At 43.1% G+C, this 8,034-nt stretch overlaps 1 pseudogene; it reads right to left on the minus strand.

Moving 5' to 3' along the window:
- Positions 1–5,659, minus strand: part of LOC139384637 (large neutral amino acids transporter small subunit 1-like) — an 11,405-nt pseudogene extending 5,746 nt beyond the window's left edge.
- Positions 5,660–8,034: the final 2,375 nt, after the last annotated feature.

Below are 8,034 nucleotides of genomic sequence, written 5' to 3' on the forward strand. Positions count from 1 at the left end.
CCATTATGAACCACTGTAGTAGAGATGCCAGACAGACAGTAGGACCTATACCATTATGAACCACTGTAGTAGAGATGCCAGACAGACAGTAGGACCTATACCGTTATGAACCACTGTAGTAGAGATGCCAGACAGACAGTAGGACCTATACCATTATGAACCACTGTAGTAGAGATGCCAGACAGACAGTAGGACCTATACCATTATGAACCACTGTAGTAGAGATGCCAGACAGACAGTAGGACCTATACCATTATGAACAGTGCTGTATTCATCATGTCTACAGGTGACCTCTTCATCCACCCAGCTTACTTTGAAATGCTTGTTATGTGTTCAAACTAGACAGATATTTGAGTGGTTTAAAATGCTAATGAATACATAGACACTGGAGCAGACTAAGAGAAGTGTTCTGTAGTCCAGGACTAGATTTAATCTGGGTCTGGGAGCCGGACACACAGATTTATCCCAAACACTAGTTATGTCCCCTCCTCCCTACATACCAGCCTCCTCCCTCCCTCCCTCCCTCCCTCCCTCCCTCCCTCCCTCCCTACCTACCTACCTACCTACCTACCTACCAGCCTCCTCCTCCCTACTTACCAGCCTCCTCCTCCCTCCCTCCCTCCCTACATACCAGCCTCCTCCTCCCTACCTACCAGCCTCCTCCTCCCTACCTACCAGCCTCCTCCTCCCTACCTACCAGCCTCCTCCTCCCTACTTACCAGCCTCCTCCTCCCTACTTACCAGCCTCCGTAGGCAAACAGGCCACTGTACAGGACCAACCCAAAGCTGCCAACGTCCGTCCTTGTCCCTTCGAATGCGTTCTCTGGCCAAAGACGCTCCGTCCCTCCTGGAAAGAGATGAACGTTTGTGACTGACAGAAGAAGAAGATATCACAGACAGATCGCAACAAAAACTCTTATTCAACACTTCTATCTCCGCGTGTGTGTGTGTGTGTGTGTGTGTGTGTGTGTGTGTGTGTGTGTGTGTGTGTGTGTGTGTGTGTGTGTGTGTGTGTGTGTGTGTGTGTGTGTGTGTGTGTGTGTGTGTGTGTGTGTGTGTGTGTGTGTGTGTGTGTGTATCTAGCACTTCAGTCTTCAGTGTGTGTATCTAGCACTTCAGTCTGTCTGTGTGTCTACTTCTCACCTATGCCAATCTGCACAAAGCCGAGGATGATGATGAGCACCAGAGCGAGGAGCTTGGCTGCAGTGAAGACATTCTGGACCCGTGTGGCAGCCTTCACACTCCAGCAGTTTACTGCTGTCAAGAGCACTGGAACAGACCGACAGACAGACAGACAGACAGACAGACATACAGGGGGTGACCAGACAGACAGACAGACAGACAGGCAGACAAACAGACAGACAGACAGGGGGTGATCAGACAGACAGGCAGACAGACAGACAGGCAGGCAGACAGACAGACAGACAGACAGACAGACAGACAGGCAGGCAGGCAGGCAGGCAGGCAGGCAGGCAGGCAAGCAGGCAGGCAGGCAGGCAGTCAGGCAGGCAGGCAGACAGACAGACAGACAGACAGACAGACAGACAGACAGACAGACAGACAGGTTTATTTCTCAGGTTAGGGGAGGATTGCTAGCCTGTTGGAACCAGCCTGATCGCTGCGTTCACCATTCTATTTCATTTCACAGTAAAAACAGAATGATGAACACGGCAATGAGACAGGACGGCTGGTTCCTTCCACCTGGCTAGAATAATTGCTGTCCTAAGGGCATCCGTTTGTAATGTGAGGCACACAGTACTACATAGAGCCATGACTACATGGAACTCTATTCCACATCAGGTAACTGATGCAAGCAGTAAAATCATTTAGAAAACAGATAAATATACACCTCATGGAACAGCGGGGACTGTGAAGAGAGACACACACTTGTACAGACACGCGCAAACAGAAACACAAACACACACACACCACACACACACACACACACACACACACACACACACACACACACTCTATACACACAGACATTGTAATCTTGTTGTATTTTGGTATTATACATGTTGTATTGTACATTTTGAATTGTAGATACAGTTGATGTTGGAAGTTTATATACACTTAGGTTGGAGTCATTAAAACTCGCTTTTCAACCACTCCACACATTTCTTTGTTAACAAACAATAGTTTTGGCAAGTCGGTTAGGACATCTACTTTGTGCATAACACAAGTCATTTTTCCAACAATTGTTTACAGACAGATTATTTCACTTAAAATTCACTGTATCACAAATCCAGTGGGTCAGAAGTTTACAAACACTAAGTTGACTGTGCCTTTAAACAGCTTCCAGAAAATGATGTCATGGCATTAGAAGCTTCTGATAGGCTAATTGACATCATTTGAGTCAATTGGAGGTGTACCTGTGGATGTATTTCAAGGCCTACCTTCAAACTCAGTGCCTCTTTGATTGACATCATGGGAAAATTTTAAAAAATCAGCCAAGACCTCAGAAACAAATTGTAGACCTCCACGAGTCTGGGTCATCCTTGGGAGCAATTCCCAAACGCCTGAAGTTACCACGTTCATCTGTACAAACAATAGTATGCAAGTATAAACACCATGGGACCATGCCGCCGTCATACCGCTCAGGAAGGAGACGCGTTCTGTCTCCTAGAGATGAACGTACTTTGGTGCGAAAAGTGCAAATCAATCCCAGAACAACAGCAAAGGACCTTGTGAAAATGCTGGAGGAAACAGTTACAAAAGTATCTATATCCACAGTAAAACGAGTCCTATATCGACATAACCTGAAAGGCCGCTCAGCCACTGCTCCAAAACCGTCAAAAAGAAGCCAGACTACGGTTTGCAACTGCACATGGGGACAAAGATCGTACTTTTTGGAGAAATGTCCTCTGGTCTGATGAAACAAAAATAGAACTGTTTGGCCATAATGACCATCGTTATGTTTGGAGGAAAAAGGGGGAGGCTTGCAAGCCGAAGAACACCTTCCCAACCGTGAAGCACGGGGGTGTCAGCATCATGTTGTGGTGGTGCTTTGCTGCAGGAGGGACTGGTGCAGTTCACACAATAGATGGCATCATGAGGGAGGAAAATTACGTGGATATATTGAAGCAACATCTCAAGACATCAGTCAGGAAGTTTAATCTTGGTCGCAAATGGGTCTTCCAAATGTACAATGACCCCAAGCATACTTCCAAAGTTGTGACAAAATGGCTTAAGGACAACAAAGTCATGGTATTGGAGTGGCCATCACAAAGCCCTTACCTCAAATCCTATAGAAGATTTGTGGGCAGAACTGAAAAAGCGTGTGCGAGCAAGGAGGCCTACAAACCTGACTCTGTTACACTAGCTCTGTCAGGAGGAATGGGCCAAAATTCACCCAACTTATTGTGGGAAGCTTGTGGAAGGCTACCCAAAACGTTTGACCCAAGTTAAACAATTTAAAGGCAATGCTACCAAATACTAATTGAGTGTATGTAAACTTCTGACCCACTGGGAATGTGATGAAAGAAATAAAAGCTTAAATATATAATTCTCTACTATTATTCTGACATTTCACATTCTTAAAACAAAGTGGTGATCTTAACTGACCTAAGACAGGGAATTTTTACTAGGATTAAATGTCAGGAATTGTGAAAAACTGGGTTTAAGTCTATTTGGCTAAGGTGTATGTAAACTTCCAATTTCAACTGTGCCTCGATTACCTCGTACCCCTGCACATCGTGGTATCCCGTGTATAAAGCAGAGTTATCGTTACTCATCGTGGTATCCCGTGTATAGAGCAGAGTTATCGTTACTCATCGTGGTATCCCGTGTATAGAGCAGAGTTATCGTGGTATCCCGTGTATAAAGCAGAGTTATCGTGGTATCCCGTGTATAGAGCAGAGTTATCGTTACTCATCGTGGTATCCCGTGTATAGAGCAGAGTTATCGTTACTCATCGTGGTATCCTGTGTATAAAGCAGAGTCATCGTGGTATCCCGTGTATAAAGCAGAGTTATCGTTACTCATTGTTTATTTATTATTACATGTTTTACTTATCTATTATTTCTCTACTTTCTCTCAGCATTGTTGGTAAGGGCCCCGTAAGTACAGTGGGGCAAAAAAGTATTTAGTCAGCCACCAATTGTGCAAATTCTCCCACTTAAAAAGATGAGAGAGGCCTGTAATTTTCATCAGAGGTACACTTCAACTATGACAGACAAAATGAGAAAAAAAATCCAGAAAATCACATTGTAGGATTTTTTATGAATTTATTTGCAAATTATGGTGGAAAATAAGTATTTGGTCACCTACAAACAAGCAAGATTTCTGGCTCTCACAGACCTGTAACTTCTTCTTTAAGAGGCTCCTCTGTCCTCCACTCGTTACCTGTATTAATGGCACCTGTTTGAACTTGTTTTCAGTATAAAAGACACCTGTCCACAACCTCAAACAGTCACACTCCAAACTCCACTATGGCCAAGACCAAAGACCTGTCAAAGTACACCAGAAACAAAATTGTAGACCTGCACCAGGCTGGGAAGACTGAATCTGCAATAGGTAAGCAGCTTGGTTTGAAGAAATCAACTGTGGGAGCAATTATTAGGAAATGGAAGACATACAAGACCACTGATAATCTCCCTCGATCTGGGGCTCCACGCAAGATCTCACCCCATGGGGTCAAAATGATCACAAGAACGGTGAGCAAAAATCCCAGAACCACACGGGGGGACCTAGTGACCTGCAGAGAGCTGGGACCAAAGTAACAAAGCCTACCATCAGTAACACACTACGCCGCCAGGGACTCAAACCCTGCAGTGCCAGACGTGTCCCCCTGCTTAAGCCAGTACATGTCCAGGCCCGTCTGAAGTTTGCTAGAGAGCATTTGGATGATCCAGAAGAAGATTGGGAGAATGTCATATGGTCAGATGAAACCAAAATATAACTTTTTGGTAAAAACTCAACTCGTCGTGTTTGGAGGACAAAGAATGCTGAGTTGCATCCAAAGAACACCATACCTACTGTGAAGCATGGGGGTGGAAACATCATGCTTTGGGGCTGTTTTTCTGCAAAGGGACCAGGACGACTGATCTGTGTAAAGGAAAGAATTAATGGGGCCATGTATCGTGAGATTTTGAGTGAAAACCTCCTTCCATCAGCAAGGGCATTGAAGATGAGACGTGTTTCACTGTTAGTCTACCTACACCTGTCGTTTACGAAGCGAGGGATTTGATAGTAGCTGACGCAACCAGACAGGAAATACTGGTTCAACGTAGGTTAATTCAGATAAAGAATTCAGAGATAAAATATGTATTTTATAAAGCAAACTGATTCACATATACACTGACAGGCGATCAATTTAGCTACATGTTCTGGTCCTGGAGAGCAGGGGAAGACGGGGTTGGAGTAAATAAGTAGCAGATACATGATGTACAGAGAAGGTCGGATGATCAGCAGTTCTATCCAGAGTGTTAGGAATGCAGGAAGAGACCCATAGACCTCAAGAATGTAGGCATAATCTCCACCAGATTTGGAGATGGTGGTCCCTAATTCAGAATAGCACTGGGCCCCCACTGTCGAGAACAACCCACTCATTGCCCAAATGATCGACGACAATCCCGACAGAATCAGCTTCCTTCACTTCCCCGATGGGTGTCACGAATGTCCCCGAACCGATGATGCTACCCACGATGGTAGCAACACCATTCAATAGTTATAGTTATTTTCAGTTCAACTGTGTTCTCCCCGGAGATGCTGCCAATTTTACTCGTCTTTCTGCCAGTTGGGTTGGTGAGCGCACTGCCTCCAATCGGGGAAAACTCTTCTTTGTGGACGCTTGATTCCCCCGAGGACTTCGAGTGACGTTTCTTCAAACTTGACATATTGAGACATATTTCTTCAAACTTCTATTCAACCATTCATGAATATTGCGAGGTGAAAACCTACATAAAGTTTGCTAGCTAAGTAGTCCTGTACAGTAGCTAGTTAGCTAAACGTGGTATTAGTTCTTGTTGGTTTGGTGATGCAGCGTGGACTGGAATGGGAGTGGAAGCTATAATAACTTTACTACAATGTTGCAGTAACCGGCTGTTCCGCCCACATATTTGAGGCTGCTGAGGATTCTCCTAGGCAGACGAGCAACCCCGTGGCAGAGCAACCCTGTGGCAGAGCAAACCAGTGATTTCTGGTAGATCATTAAAAGCAATTCAAACGCAGCATGTTTTTTGGACTCATTCGGCTGTTTTTTTTTATCTGATTAAGTACAATGCCATTGGAAATGAAAGTTGATAGTTCAATGAAAGTTGATAGTCTCTTCTTCCTGTTAACAATAGACGCTGGTTGGACATTTTGATGAATAGCCCAATGTCAAAACAGAGTTTTAACTGTCCAAAACAATAACGAATATACACAAACAGTTCGTGATATATTGGAAACCTAAACATGTACATACATGTGTAACAATAGTAATAATATTATATATTATATTATATATATATATATATATATATATATATATATATTTTTAACGAGCACCTTATAAACCGCACACGCACGAAAAACCGTGGCAATAATTCACTGATATCGATTAGGGGAGAATTCAGGATGCGCGGCATTGAAACTAACAACTAAAAAAACACATGGAAACTGGAAATATTTTTTCCATGGTTAGAGAACAAACCTGCAGAAGACCGACCGTTACATTTTGGGTCGCTAAAACGGAAATAGAAACGCAATACGCACTTATTTGTCAATCACACATATCACGTTGAAATCAAATGGGCGAGAGAGGAGGAAATTAGGTTGCGCGTCCTGTTTAAACTAACACAGCTCAAAAAAACGGAATATGGGAATAATGTGTACGTCGTTGGTTAGAAGACGATTTGTAGAAGACATCTAGCTACATTTTTTAAAGTGTTGCGTTTTGATTAAAGTGTTTGGCCAACGCGGAAAGTGTAACGCATTAAAAATAACTGTTAATAACTTTATCGATTATCACCCTGAAATCAATAGAACAGGGGGTAAACGTTTGGGGGTGTATCGCTGTTTAAACTAACACCATTCAGAGGCCAAATGGAAACTTGGGAATTTATAGAAGGCTTCAATCTATATTTTGGCATTTCGGATATTGAGTTGCAACTTCGGGAGGCTGCCATTATGGGAAAGGGAACAGACCACTTTTTCTGTTAGCTCATTTAAACAGCATAATATATCGACAGTGACAACGATGGGTTGCGTATTAAGTGATACATTTGAATGTCCGCTACTTTTATAGCGGGACTGCCCCGAATTATCCGTGCCAGTTCGTTAAGTCCCGCGCATCCCAAAGTGAACAGTACAAAACAACATATATTGATTGATCTGTTTTAAGTAATCTATTTTATGTCATCGTGATGAATCGTTCGTAATCGAAAGGTCGCTGGATTGAATCCCTGAGCTAACAAGGTTCAAATCTGTAGTTCTGCCCCCTGAACAAGGCAGTTAACCCACTGTTCCCCGGGCGCCGAAGACGTGGATGTCGATTAAGGTTTAAATGCGGAAGAGGCATTAAGTTTTACAACTGACGGTATCCCCCTTTTCCCTTCGCCAGTCTGAGGTAAAAAGGATGCGTAGTTACACAAAATGTTATGGGGTGAAAATACAAGGTTTCCTTCAGAACAACAGAGGGATAAGGGATATTGTATCCATTCCTTATGTCACAAGTTACTGGAATACATTGGTCACTAATATCTGTTGTAAACAAGTCTGGTTATTACCACACAACTACTTGCTTGTTAACAAGGTCAAAGAGGTCTCTTTCAGAATGATCTAGAAGTATTACCCTGTGAATCATTATCTGAAGAAACTCAACAAAGACATTAACTGTACTTTTTGTGTTGAGCATCCAGTAACAGTTTTGCATTTATTTTGGCATAGTCTACAGGTAAGAACATAATGGAAAGATATTCATAGTTTTATAATTATTCATGTTCTTGATGACTTCAGTTTTTTTTATGGGAGAATGTGCTGCTCGGTTTCCTTAACCTTAATAAGGATAAAGAAAAACAATTTTACCTTGTAAATCTAATTGTGCTAATG

The sequence above is a fragment of the Oncorhynchus clarkii genome, chromosome 26 (assembly GCF_045791955.1).
Source record: "Oncorhynchus clarkii lewisi isolate Uvic-CL-2024 chromosome 26, UVic_Ocla_1.0, whole genome shotgun sequence".
Classification (NCBI taxonomy): Eukaryota; Metazoa; Chordata; class Actinopteri; order Salmoniformes; family Salmonidae; genus Oncorhynchus; species Oncorhynchus clarkii.